Consider the following 20,279-nt stretch of genomic DNA (forward strand, 5'->3'; position numbering starts at 1 on the left):
CATAAGATGGAAAGACAAAAGGTGAATAAAATAAGAAAGTAGTAAAATAAAATAAGCTACTCTTGATGCCATTGGGATGTCAACAAAAAACAAAAAGAAAAAAAAACCCAACAACATAGAAACAAGTATGACACTGCTGATAATTTCAAAAGTAATCTGATACAAATGTGATAAAAATAATGGCTATAGATGCCCTGCTTAGTCTTACTTCAGCTATGTTTAAGTAGCTTTCTGTGTAATGTAAAATTACTCAAGAAGTAACAAGATGGTAAAATGTACACATAAATGAGAATTGTGATGAATCCTAAAATATAAACTTCTTTAACACACGGTGAGTCTGTTACTATTTTTATCGTTGTTGAGGGCTGTCTCTTAACAAACTGAATTATGTCAATTAGCTTAACCTTATTAGCACTAGCTGTCATTAATGCTTATATTTTATGTCTCCATGGAAATTTGCCAGAGTTTTGTTGTTCCATTAAGAATTTATAACTAAATGTATGATACCATTCTTTCAATATAGAGCATCAAATAATGAAGAAACAAGTACATTTTATGTCTTTAACACATTTAAAACCAAATGACTTTGCATTACATTACTACTATTACTACTAATAATAATAATGATAATCAGTGCAAATAAAAAATCTGCTACATACATTCAAACCAACAACAACCCTAACCCTCCAACCACAATTCCAATTTCAGCTGCTTCCAAAGCTTGACAAAAAAAGGTCTAAATATGTGATCAGCTTAGACTGAAAGATAGTCACAGTCGATGCTTGTGATATCATTTGTGATATCATTCCAGTCTTAGTGGAATCACAGTAGAGGCCCTTTTGAAATAAGCTTTGAGTGCGGGATGGTCAGAGCTTATAAAACCTGCGACCATCCCTGCAATCAACTGTGTCTAAAGACTGAGGAATATTACTTAAGAAGCTGAATCCATTCTATATACTAGTCACAGGATGTTATGACTGTTATGACTTTGTATTAACGACTGTGAGGGTCAACCTACAGCTGGCTACCAAATTTCCAGATTCTTTTTGTTCCGTGCAAAGTGAGCACTTCAGCTAAATGACAATTTTAATAGTACGCTGTAATGTTTGAGGGGCTGTTTCATTCAAATTTTAAATGCCAATATAAAACTTGAATTGTTGTGATAACAATCTTTACAGTAGATCTGCTGCCAGCTGACCAGTTCTTATGAATAGCTGTTAAAATTATATTTGGTCTATTTCCTGTTATGGTGTGCATAATCGTAATAATCATACGAAAAGTAAATGATGTCACTTTTAATGGACTGCCATGAGGGTTTGTGAGTTGGCATTGGCCTCATTTTAAATCCATTATTTTCATGGTGAAAGTTTTATGCACTTATTCTTTGCATAATAAGTGTGTTGGATGGAGTGGTAAATGGCAAGACGATGACTTGAATGAAATTGCCTTTGTTATAAATTGCTTTATTGACTAAGCTGAACAGTTTATATGACAATGAAAAGAAGAACCCCAGAAGTAATTTCATTAGTTGGTCTCTATTTAAGTTAAACGTTAATCTTAGTACATGCTTTTTGTGTGGTATACTGGTATAGCTTACAGGATGTCCAAATATTTGAATGTTTATAAATGTTAATAATGATTTTAATGACAAGCGATTTCTCTAACCAGCAGATTAGCGTTCTGCCTTATTTATAATATATCACATAACTTATTCACAGTTATTATATTTATCATCCTCCATCCATTAGCTTGGCTGTTATTTTTGAATTCATCTGTCACTGCAGTTCTGCCTCATGACAGATTGAATGTCAATCTTAAATGACAGATCGAATAAAAACAATGTTCAGTCAACAGTGAATTATTATCTACTTACTGTAGTTAAAATAAAATAAAAAGCAGGGACATTATCTCTGCTGGGCAGTGTTTGTTCACATGAAAATGATCACTCTGTCTTCCCTCCTTTTCAGTCTGTTAGTAGTAAAAGGAATAGACAACATTTTAAGTTACATTTTTTACAGAAATCACACTTTAGCTGCAAGAAGGCTAGAGAGTGAAATTAAATATCTTCTTGGCATCAGTCACAGTAGGCTACTTCAGAACGGTGGCAAATTTTGATACACAGCACATGATTCATCACTCCAAGGGGGGGAATAGCCCATACAGCGTTCATCTTTCTGACACTCTTGTGTTATTGAGTCCACCACAACTCTATTTTTGAGAAAAGCAAATTGAAAGACAGGTCGACCGGTTCATTTATCTCATTTGTGCCAGGTGAAATGTTAAAATGTCTTTCGTGAATCATGCATACAAATAACCGATCCAAAAAAACAAACAAATAAAATAAATAAACACTCAACGGTTAAAGATATTTTTGAAAAAGCGGTCAGCTCACGTCCCCTTTAGCTAAACAGTAAACCATGCCAGTATGATTCCATCCACTTGTCAACAGAACCAATAGAGGCCAAACACACAACCCATCAAGATTTTATCCCAGTGCTGATGTTAAATGTTACATTTCCAAGCAAATGTTTGATGAATGAGACTATATGAGCGCATGACAGTTTGGTTAATCATATCAGCAGTGATGAATTACACAATGCTGAAGTAATACTGATTTAATGACTTTTATGTTATGGCAAATTATGTCAGCGGGGGGAATGATGCAATTCACAAACAGGCCAGGATATGTGTGTATGTTTAGGTATGTATAAAACAGAGAGAGAGAGAGCCTTAGACGGACAGATGGAAACAGTATCTGTGTACAAACACATGTGAAAGACTGGTGCTGCTTTTCTGCTATCAAAATGACACTTTGTGTGTGAGAGACAAACAGAGTTTTATTTTATTCATTCATCAAGGGTCAGATCCTACTTTGCTAACCTACTTTTAGCACTGAATCTAACTGTCTCAATAACAGTCTGTGATTTTATGACACGTTCAAGATACGTTGGGGTGGCAGCAACTGTAACTCCGCATTGCTAAATCTCTTCTGTCTGTGTTTTATTGTCTGTTATGACTGCGACTTTGTTTTCTGGCTACATTTTTTTTCATTATGTTAACTGCCACCTACAAAACTTTAAGTGTTGTGCAGCTACAGTGATAATGACATCATGACAGGCTACACTTGTTCTGATTACCATCATGATGGTAGTTTGATTTTATGCAGCGTTTATTACTTACACTGGGGGCTTGTTATGTTTCACACAGATAGAAGTGTTATCAGGAGAATAGCACAGAGCCATCTGTTTATGCTTTTTAGTTTTTCTCCTTCACTCTTTGTCTCTCAAACTTTTTTGATTATCTCTCATCTTTCTTATCTTGCCTTTCGTTATTCTTCATACGTATGTGTGCGTGTGTAAAGCAACCTTGTATGACGTCCTTATTTTCCCACTCTTTCTAGCATCCATCTATCTACGCCGGCTTTTTCATTTGTGTTAGGCAGCATCGCTTGGCTTTGTGTTTACACTGGTTTGCATTAGGAACACTAGTGTTATGCTATGTGCGTATGCACGCTTGGTCCACCTTCACACCGAATTTATGGACTGTGTCAACATAATGTTAGCACAAGGAGACAGCACTTGTTTGTGTTGAGTTTCATGTGGAAATATAGTGCTGCTTTGATGTCTGTTTCTTTTCCCATTTGTATTATTTCACCACTGTATATAACTGTTAGTTTACATTCTCTCTGTTACTTTGTTTTAAAAACTGTCCATCTCCTCATCCACATGCATAAACAGAGAGACACACAAGGAAACTTCAGCACCCAAGTACTCAGTGACGTCTTTAGACTGTATCTTCAGAATAAGACGTGATGTTAACTGGTAAAGGGGGTAACATAAAGCTGGTAAAATAAAAAGTGACATATGGTTTAAAAAATACAATAGAAAATGAAAGAGTACACCCAGTAAAATTTCATTATAATTTAATTAGCAAGCGGTCATAAAACACTGAAGCGCTTGTGGGATAGTGCATCCTTTGCTGTCACAACAGTGAAGTTATTGCTGTCCTCCTCTTCTCTGGCTTTGTCCATTCTTGTATGTATTGCTGTTTTTCAATGACCGTCAGCTAAACAATTTATAGTATAGCAAGATGAGCTGCACCCAACCAGTTATTAAGCCTCCCAGCAAACACAGCATTAACAGCATAGCATCATATATCCAGCCACTCACCTGTCAGCTGCATTATACTGCTAGTGAGAACCAGCTGCACTTTATGCAAGTTTTATACATAGTCTATGTGCAACTTGGTTATATCACAAAGAAATAACTTAAAGTTTACATCTTCTGCAAAAGGATGTTCCATGGTTAAAATTATCAGGGAGATGGAGGAAAGTACGGAAGGACCTTTTCTTTAGGGAAACATTTTACATATGATAGCATACGAGTCAATTTCACTGAAAGCTCTACTACATGATGATAACTCTTTGAAAAATGTTTGTATTGACTTAGTTCAGGTGTAACAACTAGATAAACTCATCTGTTCAATTGCAGTACTTAATGTACAGTGTGACGGTTAATTACTGAGGCTTATTTTGTAGGAAACATGAGTACCTGAGGAAAAAAGGTTTTATTTAACCCTCCACACTCCAACAGAATTCTACTAAAATGTTCTTGATAATTTTGAAGAAAAGGGAGAAACTGGTGAATATTGTAAACACTCATATTTAGCAAAAAAAAAAAAGCTTAAAGAATTTACAGAAATCTGCTTATTTATTCCTTATATTATTGAAATTATCTATTGCCAGCAGGATTACACATGTAAATCTTCCATCTGTGCCCAGCTAACAACTAGTCGGCTAAAACAACAACAAATTGTTTTAAGATAAAGTTAGACTCAAGTGTTTAGAAAGTCATACTGTGAGAGTCTGATGATGCTAGTTTTATTTCAGATAAAGTGTTATTGACAACAGCTAAGTCTTGTAAAAACAACCAACCTTATTGACAAAAAAGTTTGGGATATCCTCAACACTTCACAGACTCGTCGATCAATGTCAGACTTCTTTCACAAAGTTTTATAGACTCAGATGCTACAGATGAACAGAAGCACTTGAGGTGACTTGGGAGTAAACATAAAAAAGAGGTTGTTATGGGATACAGAGGGTTAAATATACAGTGTAAAACATATATAATTTGCGAATGTAATCAAAGTTTTGAGTTTTTTTTAAAAATTATTATTATTACCAGAAAAAGTTCACCGAAAAAAAATCATCCGACGAATGTAAACCACCTCTTCACCAAATACAGTGGCAATGAATAAATTCTGAATGATGGGCATTTAAGAGACTGACAGTCAGAAACCCCAGTTTGAAAACTGAGATGGACCACTTCTTCTTTCCTTCCATTTAGAGGTAACTTTTCTCACAACTTTGAAATGATAATGATTATCACCTTAAGAACATGCAACACACGCATGAGTGTCTAAAAGCATTGTTGCTATTGACTCCCTGTTTTTAGAGCCCATAATTCAGCTACTCAGCCAGTATGCCACTCAGAATGCCAGCTGAGACGATACAAAACCAGCCCCTGCCCGCAACCACTCCTCCGCTTCCATTACTGTAATGACAACATTTTAAACATGTACAATGAAGAAAAGCATTCATCTTGCAAGCAAGAATTGTGTCTGTATAGTAATGAATTTATACCACAAATCATCACACAAAAAAAGAGGGATCTAGGTTTGGCACCCATTCTCGTAAACAAATCCAGTTTGAGCTGCTCTCAGATCATAGCAATGACATTATGTAAACAGTTGCTTTTTTTTTCTTAATGCTACAAATTGCAACCGAAGTCTTAACCACTAGTGTTGGAGTATCGAGTTGATTTGTTTAACCCATGTGCATGTTGCTGTGTGAGTGTGGTTAGTGCTCAAAAACCATACTTGGAAGACCAGAAATGGAACAAAATATGCAGTCATTCTTTCCCTGCTTCTTAATTCCAAGTCCAGTCTATCCTTGCTCAATAAGGGGTGTGTAAATCACCATTTGAATTAGGCAGCAGGACACAGTACCATTCCATACTATTGGTGTGTCTTTTTTTTTAGTAGATGCAGTACTTGTATTTGTAGATGCAAATAGATATAACAACTAAAATGATATTTACTTATAGCTGTTTACTGTAGCTCTTGTTGTTGTCCCATCCAAAGAGTATAACTTTAGTATATTTAATATGAGTTTAATTAAGCTCACATGACACTTTTAGATGACACTTTTTGAATAAATAAGATAATGTATAGCACAAAATGTGACCAATGAAATGCCATACCACACACTGAGTGTTTTCAACCTCCTAATACAAGAAGGTGTGATTTCTGTCGTTAGAGTCATGTGCATCTCCATCCTCAGGCAACTTATTTCTACACAAACACACACAGACACACCATGAATTGATGTCTTATTCCTTTCCCTGGGTAGCTTGTTTTGGTGCGTAACCCCCCCCCCACACACACACACATACACACACACGCACTCAAGGGACCTGTGCTACATTGCTGGGTAATGGAATTGTCTTGTCTCCTTGCAGACAGATCGCTACAGAGGAGGGTGAACCCATAAAGCTCCTCTGAGACTTCCTGTTTAACCAGGAAGTTGCCCCCACATGTAAGGGCACTGCAAGAACTACTTTTCTTCCTTTTTAATTACTCTCCTTGCGTGTCCCAGTATCCAGTCAATCATAGTCAATGGAATCATTGAGGATTCACACAAGCTTAGAATTTAATTCAATAGTCTAGCAAAAGTGCATGCTCTCTCATGTCATTTTTTTAAAAAAAATCTACAAGACCAGTTGCCACAGTCTGTCAAAACAGAGTAAAATTAGTACTTTTAAGGCAGTCAGTTTAAATACATGTTCAAAGAAATAGCATAATCTGATTCATATGTAAATCAGATTGCTTGGTTTGATTTTTTTTTGTAGTGTAGTCAATTGTATAGTATAAGTTCCTATATTGCGTGAAATGTTAGATATTTATCAATAGAAGAAAAAAAATTACTTATGAAGAAAAGAGTTATCCTGTCTTCACAACATTATTTTATTTATAAAGTATGGGAAAAAGTTGTAGTACAGAGATCTGACCAAAGTCTGCAGTGCCACCAAGTGTTTTGAGTAAATCCAATAATTTCTGCTGCAGGATTAGTGTTGTAGCTGATCTCTGACTCCTGGAGTAAAAACAACTCTTTCCTTTAGGAAACAGTGAAAAACAAAAGCACACGCTAGGAGAGGCTTAATGAGATAATCATACAGATAAGAGTTATTTATCCACATCTTAGTTACCTCCCTTACAATATTAATCGTGACCATCATTGTCTTCTTTCTGTCTTTTTACTCCAGTTTGTCCTCTGTTGTTCCGCTCTACATCGCAAATTTCTCCCTGCACCATTTTTTGCTCTACTTGCAGGACAACAGTAATTCCCATCAGTTTATTGTAGCAGAAAACCATAACAAATGGGAAAATGGCCCTGGCTTAAGAAGTCAAATGGAAGTGAATACATGTATGTGTATGAAATAGTGTGTGCATTCTTTCACTCTCACACACACTACATTCTTCTTTCACACACATATATTTTCACTCTCACATAGTTTTATTAAAATTTTTATGTTTAGATATTTTTATTCTCATGTTTACACATATTTAACACACATTGCAATATTGTGCTCTCTTATACATGTATTTTAATGTACATATTTACAAATTTTCACTCTAACATACATGCATTTTCATTTATGCATTCCTACATGTTGCGCTCATTTACATGCATTCAATATGCATTTAATCTCACAAATAATATATGTATGTAAGAAGAGAATGCATACATGTCTGAAGAAAATATATGTATGCAAGAGAATAATGTATGTGAATGAAGGAGTTTAATGGAAACGGAAGGCTGGGTGTCTGTACCGCTGTAATTGGCTGAGAAGCACGCGCAGGTCACTATCAAGTGTCTGACAGCCTGGAGGGGGGAGAAGAAACTCCAGTTCTTCAGCAAGTTATCTACGGCGTCATGTTTGTGCCACTATTCTGAGGGCACGTAAAAAAAATTTGAGCGCAAGTAAAAAAAAGTTTGCAGGTGCAAGTGTTGTATTTTGAGGAGAAATTTATTTTGAGCGAAGAAAACTAAAATTTGAGTGAACAAAATTCATTGCTGTGTGCAAAAAATGTATTTCAGTGTTTGCTATTATCCACACACACATACTCAATAGCAGCCCCTCTCGCTCAGTTTTTGTATTTGCGCTCGCTCGCAATGTGTTGCTCGTGCGTGTTCAACTCTTTCTGTACGCCTTTATATTTGTGCCACAAAACCAGCCAATCACAGACTTGGATGCAAAGATATCTGATTGGCTGTTCTGGTCTCCAATCAGCTTGAAATGACGAAATGCAATATCCCAGAATCCATTTCATCCAAAACTCAAACGAGGCAGTGGTGGAGGAACACAGAGTGGCGGAGTTTGAAATATTACTCTTTCTGGGTCACAAAATAAACTTTTAAGATATTTTCATGCGAGAATGGTCATGTGTAAACTTCGAATACCTGCTCGATTCATCAAGACATCACATATTTCCATAAGTGCTCTAACGTTTTCGGAGATGCCTTACATTTAGTCTGTGTCAGACTGAGGATAATGTTTTCTGAAGTTAGAGTAGAAAAGAGTACATGTAGACAAATACACATCATTGTAGACATAATATTGGCATAGTATTTTAATATCCCACCTCCACGGTTGTGGCCATTCACGGTTCACCCATGAAGCAATTTTTTTTCTTCCTCATATCTTAACATTTTGCCCCAATCCTGTTTTTTTTTTTATCTCATTCTTGTCTTTCTCTTTCTCTCACTAATCCTCTTACACCGCGCCTAGTCTGTCCCATTTCACCTATTGCTTTGTCTTTTCCTTTTCATCTTTGTCCATGCGTTTCAGTCTGTATAACTTTTTACTAAAAGTCTCACACTTTTCTCACACTTTTTCCCATCTTAATGTTTACTATTAAGACCAGAAGAAGTGTATAGTATGTAGTACATTAGTTAGTATACATGTGTATCTACAGCCCACAATATCTTAGTACTACTGAATTTGAATCTGTATAAATTTTTTCTCCCTAAGTGAAGACTGGTATTTAGAAATCTGGCTGCCTGATGGGCTTAAATACAGGACATGTTTATAAGTCTCAAAAGGTAATATTCATTTAAAAACACTGGTAGGCTACGAAGTTAACATTAACTTTGAAGCTGAACAGAGTTATAAATTGTATACTCTTTCAAAAAAGCCTGATATGTCAGTATGGTTAATTAGCACTGGGGTTTGTTACAAATAGTGAGGTATTTTAAGGACATTCACAGTAATGTCCTTAAAATACCTCTGAGTTGTCAGAGCACCGTATTATTTTGGTCGTCTGGGTGATTGCATCGGAACTTCTTTGGCATTTTGGATCTGCTTGGTCTGCCAAAGCGTTTAATGTAAAGTGACATCCACCTGAATACTTACAGGTTTCTCAGCAAAGCATTTTATTGAAATGAGATGTGAGAAAGTTAGTGTTGATTCTTCACAGAAATGCAACTAAAATTACAAGATCAGTGCCTTTAGAAATGGCAAATTTGGTGTTACAAGTATACAAGTGAGTTTTGTCACGAACAACAATGCTCAGCCAAGAGCATGGTTGTAAGAGTCCTACATCCGTTTCACAAACATGAGACTCATTGTTTTGCTTCTGGTAGCATAGCAAATAGAGCATCACTTCTAGTCTCCTAAAATTCTGCTCCTTGGCCCTATTAAATTTCCAATGCTCCAGCTTCGTTCCACTTGCATGCTCTACATGAAAAAACACCATGAAGTATATCGGGTAATTGGCAGTGTGCTATTGGTGCTGCCATGCCTGCCCTAAACGTTTTTTTCTCCCCCTTTTGCCAGCCTCACACCTTCTCCAACATTCTCTGGTCAATCTTGAAATGGATTGATGGATATATTCTTATGATTAAATTTTGATTTTTCATCACTTCCTCCATCTACACAGTCAGAGTTAACTTGTCCCTTCACTGACTCTTTCTCATACTCTTTCTCATTTCTTCCCTTTACTCCTGTCCTCCTCTTCCCCCAACTTAATCTTGCCCTCCTTTGTCTTTTTCTTTCTGTCTCTCCTTCAGAGCCTTGATTTTTTTTTAAATTACTAATCTTTGTAGGAGCCAGTCCATTAATTTTTGGTTCTGTTAGATTTTGATCAAACTTCTGATAAAAAGGATTAATTGAAGCAAGCCAAAATCCATTGTGTTCCCTCCCTTTCTCTCTCTCCCTGTGTCACTCTGTTTGCCTTTCCTAACTCTAATCTCCCTTTCTCGCTGTAATTACCCATCCAGAGGTAGTGGAATAAACCAAGTGATGCAATGTATCATTATCGTGTCTTCTCTGTTTGCTCCGCTTTCCTACAGTTGACATGCAATAAAGCACAAATGTCTTTGCTATGTGACCGTGTGTGTGTGCGTGTGTGTGTGTTGAATGTAGCTACTGCTGTCTATGGGTGCCTTTTTGCATGCTTCATAATAATTTGTCACTGGCTGTCACAATGTGTTTTTGTGTGTCTGCTAAGAAGCAAAAGCCCTGTTCATGCTATTGTCCAGTAAAATAGAAAAGTCTGGGCTGTCTTGGCCCTTTTATGATCTCGTGTGTTTGTGTGCTCGCGTGTACATGTGTGCGTGTGTGTGTGTGAAGGCAAAAGAGAAAGCGAGAATCAGTAGGAAGGAGTGCCTGTGACCAGAAACTATTCCCCCTGGCTCAATGTCCATCAGTGAGGTTGAATAGTTTGCTCCACTGACGTCAAGCAACTGAGGAATGGTCAGATATCCATGAAAATATGCTCAATGGCCATTCTTGTGTGTATGTGTATATGAGTGTGTGTGTGTGTGTGTGTGTGTGTGTGTGTGTGTGTGTGTGTGTGTGTGTGTGTGTGTGTGTGTGTGTGTGTGCCTGTGTCTGTGTCTGTGTCTGCAAAGATTTTCAAATGTCAAATGTTTTGAAAGGTAACACTGTCCTCCTTCTGCTGACCCTTTCAGCCAGGCATGTCACACAAGTTCAGTCTAATCCACCTGAAAATAGAACTTTTGGTCAAAGAAAAAGAAACTGTTAACTGTTACAAAGATTTCCCTAAGCTTTCAGTTTTTAAACAATAGTCACACATGTCACATGGATGCATAGAAAATAAATGGGGATAGAAGGTTTCAGCAGTATACCCCCCCCCCCCCCCCTTTGTACTCTCTCCTATACCTCAATATGTATTGGGGACACATTGAAACCCAATTGCTCAGAACATATCTGAATGTAGCTTGAGATGCATAGGGTCACATTTCCATGGTTGTGTGTACGCTAATGTGTCCTGGGCCATCTTGAAGGGCTGCTTAATCAACTCAACTGATGTCTGCATAGGCGGACACAGAAAAGATACTCATTCGTGCACCAAAATCATATTAAATTTAATAATACAGATATTAAAAGTCATTTTGAGCAATGTTGCAAGCCATTCTCAAATCTCTTTGAAATATAGATAGCTAGCTAGCTAGATGGATGGATAGATAGAGTACATTGATTTACATGTCTTTGTATAGATGTCTTTTACATGTGCTCATGGTGCATGTAGAATGTATTTGTGTAGACAAATCCATTTATGTATGGTCTCCTGGTATTTTCTTTCTTCTCTTCTGCATGTATCTTTATATGCGTGTGTAATGAACTAGTACCTAACATAATTTTCTGCTTCAGGATAAAAGTGACTCCTCCATTTAGTCTATTTGGGCCATTTACGTTTGATGCAGCAAACTAATCTGCTCTTCCCAAGGAGATCGTTTCACACATTGACTGACTTATTAAAGTCGTGCTGATGTAAAGGCAGACTGTTAGCATTTAACTTGTATTCTGCTGCACCTGCTTCAGTAGGAATTTAAGACTTCAACAAACAGTTAATGGTGTGTCAGTGAGTATGTTCAAGTCAATGTATTTTTGAGAAAGATTGCAAATGTGCTATTGATTTTACTTAGCCAGCAAAAAAGAAGAAAACGAATGCAGAAAATTCATAAACTTAAGCCGTTTGCTTGTTTATTTTAATACATATATTTATGGCATTACAACTTTTTTGTAAATACCTCTGTAAATCAGCTATATGATATATGATTAGCCAGGTGATAAATGGACTGTACTGGAGCACTCAAACCACTTTATACATAATGTTGTCTATAACATTCACCCATTAAAAGAAATACTTTTTTCCTACATCTAAGTGCTTTCTATCTAACATTAAGACTCCAACTTGTTCAGTGTCTAAGAGATACTTTGGCATGCAGGCTAGAGTAGCCAGTTAACAACCAACCTTCCAGTTAGCAGATGACCAGTTCTACCTACCAAAATTTGATTTTGAATCACATTTTAACACTGTGTATGGTTAAAATGTGAACTGAGCAGAGGTCTCACCCATTAACATGTGCTGTTATGTGGTTGCCCCACCTCCAAAGGGTTGAAGCACATACCAAGGGATTGTGTCCTTCACTCTCCAATTACTTGTTGGAAATCTTTTTTTCTCTCTTTGCTTGTTTTCCTAACTGTCTATTCTTTGTTGTCTATTGTTAAAAAGGGACAAAATTTGTAAAAATAAATAAAAAAATAAATAAATAACCCCAAACTAACAAACCAGTGTTTTGTTCAGCTTTTGTTCAACTACAGCAAGAGTTGTTGCTATAATTTGTTATAGGTCAGCTATAGTGGTCATGGTAACATTATAGGCAAGAACTGTCTTATCATCTGTATTTTTTTCATATACCTAAGTGATATTGTGCTCTCTAAGAATTTAAGTTCTAGCATAATAGCTGGTTCAGCATTGCTGTCTTCTTGGAAACGTTTCAATTACCCCAGCTTGTTGGCCCAATCCCTGGGGACCAAGAAGCTGTGCGCCTGGACTGTGGCTAAATGGGACAGTCCCCAAGGACAGATATACTCACAGAACGCAACAGTGTGGTTGAAGTAATTACTTTTTGGGGGGTGGCTATTACAATACTAATATCAATAAATGCACCTACTTGAAAATTTTCATGAAAGAAATTGAGATCTGAGATTTACAGAAATGGGTACGGGAAGTCTACTTTTGTTTAAGATAAACAAGCACCTTCTGGATATTCAGCCACACAAATACACCACCACATGTTGCAGTGGGCAGATGAAAGGACTCTCACACAAACATAGCTCCTGTGTCGAATGAACCACTCTTATTGTGGAAAAACACAGAAATGTTGGTCTTGGCCGGACAAGAATGTGGGCTGGATCTGTGCTGTGTGTATCAGCAGCACTTGTGTGTGACCAATGAAAGCTCAGTTATTTGTGCGGGTTTTGTTTTATACTGTTACAGAAGAAGATGCAAACACATTCACACAATCATCACAAGCCTAATTATCATTTGTAGTTTGAGGAAGTGTCAGCCCAACCATTTTGAAGTAGTTTTTGTAGCTGCGATTGATTCAGCACTTCAGGAAATGCAAAACATTTGATTATTTATACATTCATTTATCTTCGTCTTTGAATGTGAAAATTATTCCTTCACAGTAAAACTGATTTCATTTACCGTGGATCATCTCAGCTCTTAGTGTGTTTTCTAGAACATGAAACAACGTCAAAAAGCTATCAAACAGTACTTGACCTTCTTCTATCCCTCTGTGAACAATCATGTAAATATCTTACAAGAAGTATTATGACATGTCAGATTCAGTTAATTGCACAAGCATGCCACTGTCAGGGTTTTCCCAAAGACTTTGTCACTAGTTAAAGTTATGAAAGTAGCTGCATCTCTATTCCACTGAAACTGAAACACACACACACATTGGTTTTTTTGGTTTGTTTTTTGGGTTGTTTTTTTTAATTGCATATACACTCACTGTTTATAGTTCAATTTATTTGCCATTGCAATGAAATCTACAGGAAAGAGTGCCGTTGCACTAGAAGTAAAAATCGAAGTAAAATCGAGAAAACTCAGTGGAGAAAAGGAACTGTGTTTAATTTTGTGATCTCAGTTCTGCTATTAAATAAACATTTAATAATTACAATTACAATTTAATTAAATAAATTAAATAAATCAAGGATTAAAAATAAGGAAGGAAAGAAAACAAACAACTATTTAAGTACAGAGCTTTACAGGTGAAAAGAAGAGTTAGTAGTCACAACAAAGCATCGCCTTACTATTAAATGTGACCAAAGACAATTATAGCATGATTAAGAGACCATGTTAAATATTTTACACACAATTTTTGGCAACTACATTTATAAATACGAATAGTCAATTTTATATATTAAAAAATATATAAGAAGAGCAAGCATGTGGAATTGGCTTTTTCACCCAAACTAGTTTTCATCTTCACTTCAGTTTATTAGGCTTGATTCATGTATGTGTGCATGGCCTAAAGTTTGCAAGTATACATAATAATAATTTAAAAAAAATCTGTACTGAGACAAAAAATATAACATCAAATACTTCCTGGCTTAGATATTGTTCTGCTTTGAATAAAGCTGCACATTCTTCAAAGGAATATTGTATTTTATTTTATAAAGATTTATAAGATTGTTTGAATAAACAGCTTAAGAGATGAATTGCAAATCCATAAACAATGTTTTTCAATATGTTTTTAAAACACAATAATAAACCATTGTGTATACCTCTGAAGCATGCAGAAGTGTTCTTGTTTCAGCTAGCAGATGTGTGTTTGCAAGTGCCCATGTTGGACTGTTACTGTGCGAGACAGCAAGCTGAGAAAACTCAGAAGAGAAAAGAAATCATTTCACATTTCTTTCAGCATCTCTGGAGGGGAATCTTATTGTGTGCTAATCAGAGAGAAAGATGAAATCATCAAAGCAGTATACAGTCTAGTGAGTCTGCTTGGATCGCAACGCTCAGTCTGCTTTCTCATTTCTTTTTCACCCTCCTCTGCTTTCGGTACGTCGTTTCCTTCTCCCTTTCTTCATCCTCTTTCCTTTCTCCAAGCCTGTCTGTCAGTCCTTTCTATCAGTTTTGTTCAATTTGCCTCTGTGTCTGACATGTAACTGACAGTCTGAGCTAGTTATTTTCGAATCTTTGACCAGAATATACTTTTACACTATATTTAATATAATGTTTTGCTGTAAATTATTATTTTTTAGAAGAAAGAAAGAAAGAATGACTGGATTGAATGTCCACACTAATAGGATGCTGCTGATAGAAAATGTGCTCTTACTCAGCATGTCCATGCCTCAGTTGTTTCTTTGACAGCCAGCGCCATAATGGCAGCAGTTGTTTACTCTGTGTAAATTCACTCTGGTCATTTGCAAACTGCGACATGGACATTCAGTATTAGATTTGAAATACAAATTGGATTTGTTGGCCCGAGGCTATTAATAAATGATTATAAGGGTCCCCTCTTCCTCTTTTATCTGTAAACATATTTACATTTTCTTTCCTTCTCTCTTGCTTGGCATCTGCCCCACTCATCTGTCTCATCATCAAAATCACAATGAAATGCAATTTTTTGTTTTAGCTAAAATAATAAATTGAAAAACTCAAGCTTGGCTCTGCAGTCCTCTTGTATTATCTTTCTAAAGCTCATTAAGAAATAATTAACCTGATTCACTTTTGCTTGAGGCAGATTTTCCCAATGGTATTTTATAATACGGACTTACAATGAAAAGAGAGATAGTGGACAGCATGAAAATGCTTTTGGGAAATGAAGACAGAATTAATGATAACACTGCACTGTTGCACTGGGCATGCAACTCATTATTGGAGCATGATTCAAATGCCAAATGTGTTGAAGGAAAGAATCAAATGAGAAAAATAAATGAATAATGGAAAAAATGTTTTTAGAGTTTTTTAGTGGGAAGAACAACTTGAAAATATGTTTGACTTACTATTCTGAAGCAGAGATTATATGAGATCTTTTAGTTTTGGACCGATTGCAGTTTTTGTCCAAAAAGGCGAACGAGATCATGTCCAATCAATAAGCATACTGTGATTGACAGGAGACTAGTGTTATAGTATCCTTTAAATGTCAGTTATTGAGCCTGACACGTAGCCATGTCTTACAAGTTGCATTTTGTTAACATAAATGCAATACATGTTAATATTTGCACGTAAAGTCTTCTTATAATTTATGTGAACAAATAAGTGTCTGCCAGTCTGACTGGAGAAGAGCCATCATGTAAAAGTTAATAAGGATTCACCATGATTATACCAGGAACCTCATGAGCTGTCATTGACTTATCGGCAAAGACGATGACATTCATTGATGGCAAAGGTCATTCTTTATCCGCTGTCATAATAACTACGATTTAAAGAAGAGTTGAAACAATAAAACGTTGGTATTCTTTCAATGAAAATGTAATTGTGTCCTCGGTCTAAAGGACACGTAAGTAAAAGAAACAGACACAATTTGGTCCACCGGCACAAGCACTGGTAATTTGGATGTATATGATTGCCTGCTCATCTTCTGGCAGTTCTACATTAATATTACATATGTCACATAAAAGCCTTACTCACTATAGGCTCACTTTCTTAGTACAGAAGAAGCAATCTCCAGATGTTTTCCTTTTGATTTATATGCACAGGAGACTGGGGTTTAATATGCTCAGATAGATGGAAACAACAAGTAAGCATGCTCATGAGGAGTATAAATCACAGAAATTACACAAATTAGCCTAACACATTACATTTAAGCAAATAAGAATGTTTAATTTTCATTCCAGTTTAATTTGCATTTTAAAATCACACAGAAGATGTAATTTTGTCAAGTATATTTATTTTCCATTTGATGCATGTCACATCTCTGGAAGATGTTTTATCTAAGTGCACGTTTTAAGAGGAGTATTTCTTTTTATACTGTGCTCACATGTCCTAATAATAAATTTGCTAAAATGCAATATGATAAAGTGCTGGTAACAAAAGGTGAACTGTTTTGCCATTCATCTAACAAGCCAAAACACACTTCACTTCCTCCTCCAATCTTTTCTTTTCTTTACGTCGATCTTTGCGCTCTGTTGATAATGATCTTGGCAATAACATACACTTTCTGTAAGAGATTCAGAGAGCACACGCGCAACAGTCAGCTAAGATATATTATGTTAGATTTTCACAAAAAATCATCAAAGCAAGCACAGACATACACATACACACAATCACATATGTACATCTCGCATGCAGCTACACATGCAGCCGAGGGTAATTGCCTCATTTCTTAATGATGACCATCAGAGAGTAGTGAATATAAATTATTAAAGAATACAGCAATTAGATACATAACACTCGCCAGGAAACATAGGCACTCACTGACTCACAGCGTACACTTGGACACACACAGTATGCATGGGCACAACATATAATGACAACAAAAGCTTTTTTGGGCGTGCGTCACACTAAAAACATCTTACTGCAGTTTTGTGGTTACATCAAAACTAATCACAGATGAGTGTATCATGCATTTAAAAGTCAATGAAAAAGTCCTACTTTGAAGATAGTTACTTCTCAAATATGACCTAGCACTTAAAAATGACATATTTTATAAGAAGGTACTTATTATACATGTCACATTAAGGTCTGTAATTATAATTCTATACTCATTTTTCATGCACTGTTTTTAAATGGATGTAATCAAATATATTTAGCAATTAATAATCACTTTAACTGTCAAATTTATGAGCTTTTCATGTATCTATCTGCATATTAGAGATTTTCTTTTTCAAATAACTATTTCTTTCACCACTTTGGAGATGATAAATTACAGTGAAACAGGCAATTCCTGCTGTGTCTTTACTGTCTTGGTTCTGTGACCTCCAGGTTAATGACGGGCTAACATCAAACACCTCAAGCATCAAATACCCTTTTAGAAAAGGTATTAGAAAAGCTTATTAGTTCTGCCCTCTAGTGTCATTACAAAATTCAATCTCACCGGTCTAAGTCGTTTCCATGCTCAGGACACATTTCATGGAGACCATGTCTGCTGTCCAATGCAGTTTGGGGAAAGAAAATGCATTATTCATTCAAGGCTTCTACATGACAACAATTTTTCATATCTTCAGATATCTTTTGGATATAGCAAGGTGGAGTGTTGCCTGTTTTACAATTCACAGCTTGGCCTATAGCAATGTCAAGGGCGATGTGCACATCTGGTGAAACACATGTGAGAATGATGCTTTCATATAATATTGATTGAGATTCCAGACAGGGTTTTTGAGAGGCCACTGAAACTGGATAAAGATGCAAAGCTAAGCAATTAAATGGGGATTAATAGCCTCACGGTTAAATTGGACATAATTTATTTGATTACTGACTGGTGTCACGCTGAAGGCAGCGGGATACTACGATGCAGGATGTCATCTTTCATTTGATCATAGGTTTAATAGCTATTAAGACAGCAATTGTTCAATATGGCTGTAGTTCTTTTTAAAAGTGGTTGAGGCTGTCAAGGCATTCTGACTGGGTTTTACTGTAGTGATAATTTGGTTGATCATTAACCTTATAGTATTTGAAAAATCCATATTATTTTCGATTATGATTGCAGGTCACTTGGACATACAGACAATAGACTTTCTTACACTACATTTGTAACGTAAATCAAAGTATTAAAGGCTTGTAATATTATCAGCCTACCTTACCTTACTTGAAAGAAACTGTCCAGCCAATATCTTAGCTAGTATGTTGACTCAACCCTTGGATGCAGTGGACAATTTGTCCAAGCCCTTGGTGTAGGCAGAGGTTACACCAGAAAGGAAAGATAGGAGAGGAAAAGACGTGCAGGAAACAACTGAGGGTGGACAAAACTCTGGACCTCTGCAATAGCCTCGCAGCATAGGGGTCACTTGCTCAACCCAGCAAGCTATGCTGCCACCCATGAATACAAATAAATATCAAAATAGTCTTTGAGCAATAGCCTAGGATTTTAACACTGCATTTTGACAAGTCCAGTTCATCATTTGCTATCAACGCTGCACGCAGTGTATGCCCAAAAATTATCAGTAAGTAGAACTCGGACGAGTGACAGACTACAGAGGTGTATAAATCTCCTCACAGACTGTGCATATTTATATTACTTTTATGTGCAGGTATCTGTTTATAGAGGTTATTGGCCATCTCTTATCAGATTTAAAAATGCGATATGATGCAAACATGCTTTTTAGCATCTTCCAGTGCGATGTATCACAGCTCTCTTGTGCAGTCTGTGTAGACTTGTATCTCCCTTCTTGTAGTGATTGTGTCACTGCTACGCCTCTTATCAGCTTGTGCTCTACAGTGGGGTAACGGCCCTCTTGCTCCAGTCAGACTGACAGTCACTGCCTGTCTTTGCTTGTGAACTGAAAATGTTGCTTTTGAAGAATCATCTCACATTCCTCTACCCTTACCACCCATTTCTCACTGGACCTAACCTTGTGTTTGTCTTAAAAGGAAAATAATTTTCCCACATCGCCCCTGGGTTACATTTCTTGTAAAGCAATCTCTATGATGGCATCTTCTAAATGTGTGTGTGTTGACATCCGCGGTGCTTCATGTGTGGTTATAAGCATATTTAGGTGCGAGCAATGATTAACGCATAGCAATGTCTGACTACCTCTAAACCCACATGAAAATTGATCTGTATATAATCTGACCAGGGAATTTCCTCTGGCAAGATCAAAACCCGTCATTTCCCTTTACACAGTGGTTATGTGATGTGCTTGCAGGCTCACCCACAGTGAAGCTACTCATTCTGACGGCAGCCTTGCTGATGTGTGCGTTTTGGTTTTTGGGCCATGTTCAAGGCTAAAGGGTTTTGCGTCAGTGTTGTTGTTTAGAAATGGGATGTGTTCAAACATGTGCACAGCTAATGATATGGGCGCATCCTTGGGTCTCGCCACATACCACCAACCACTCTTCTGTTCTTTCATCGAGGTCTGCAATTGGTTTGGTTCATGATACAAGCACGATGTACTGATCATATCAGAATATTCGAAATGCAGTGCTGTATAGAGCTCTTCTGGCCATTACAAGCATGGTTGAAAGCAGAGCTAAAAATGCTATGGCAGAAGAGTTAATTCCACAGAGCAACTTGTCTCATGTACAAGTGTTAAAGAAAAGGTCACATGTGCAGCAAGCTATGTCAAGCAATAACAGGAAAAGTACTGTAACAGCAATTCTGGAAAACACAACCGTAGCTTAGTTTAGTATCTCAAACAAAGCAACCAGTGCCAGAGCTCGAAGACATGTGAAAAGAAGCAAAACACTGTGCGGCCTTAAAAACAAAACTAAATCAGTGCAATATACAACTTGAC

General features: G+C 36.6%; 1 protein-coding gene across 3 annotated transcripts in view; it reads left to right on the forward strand.

Moving 5' to 3' along the window:
- Positions 1 to 20,279, forward strand: part of cntfr (ciliary neurotrophic factor receptor) — a 231,101-nt gene that overhangs the window by 132,406 nt on the left and 78,416 nt on the right. The gene's annotated exons all lie outside the window — the stretch shown is intronic.

This window comes from Astatotilapia calliptera, chromosome 7 (assembly GCF_964374335.1).
Source record: "Astatotilapia calliptera chromosome 7, fAstCal68.1, whole genome shotgun sequence".
In the NCBI taxonomy this organism is placed as follows: domain Eukaryota; kingdom Metazoa; phylum Chordata; class Actinopteri; order Cichliformes; family Cichlidae; genus Astatotilapia; species Astatotilapia calliptera.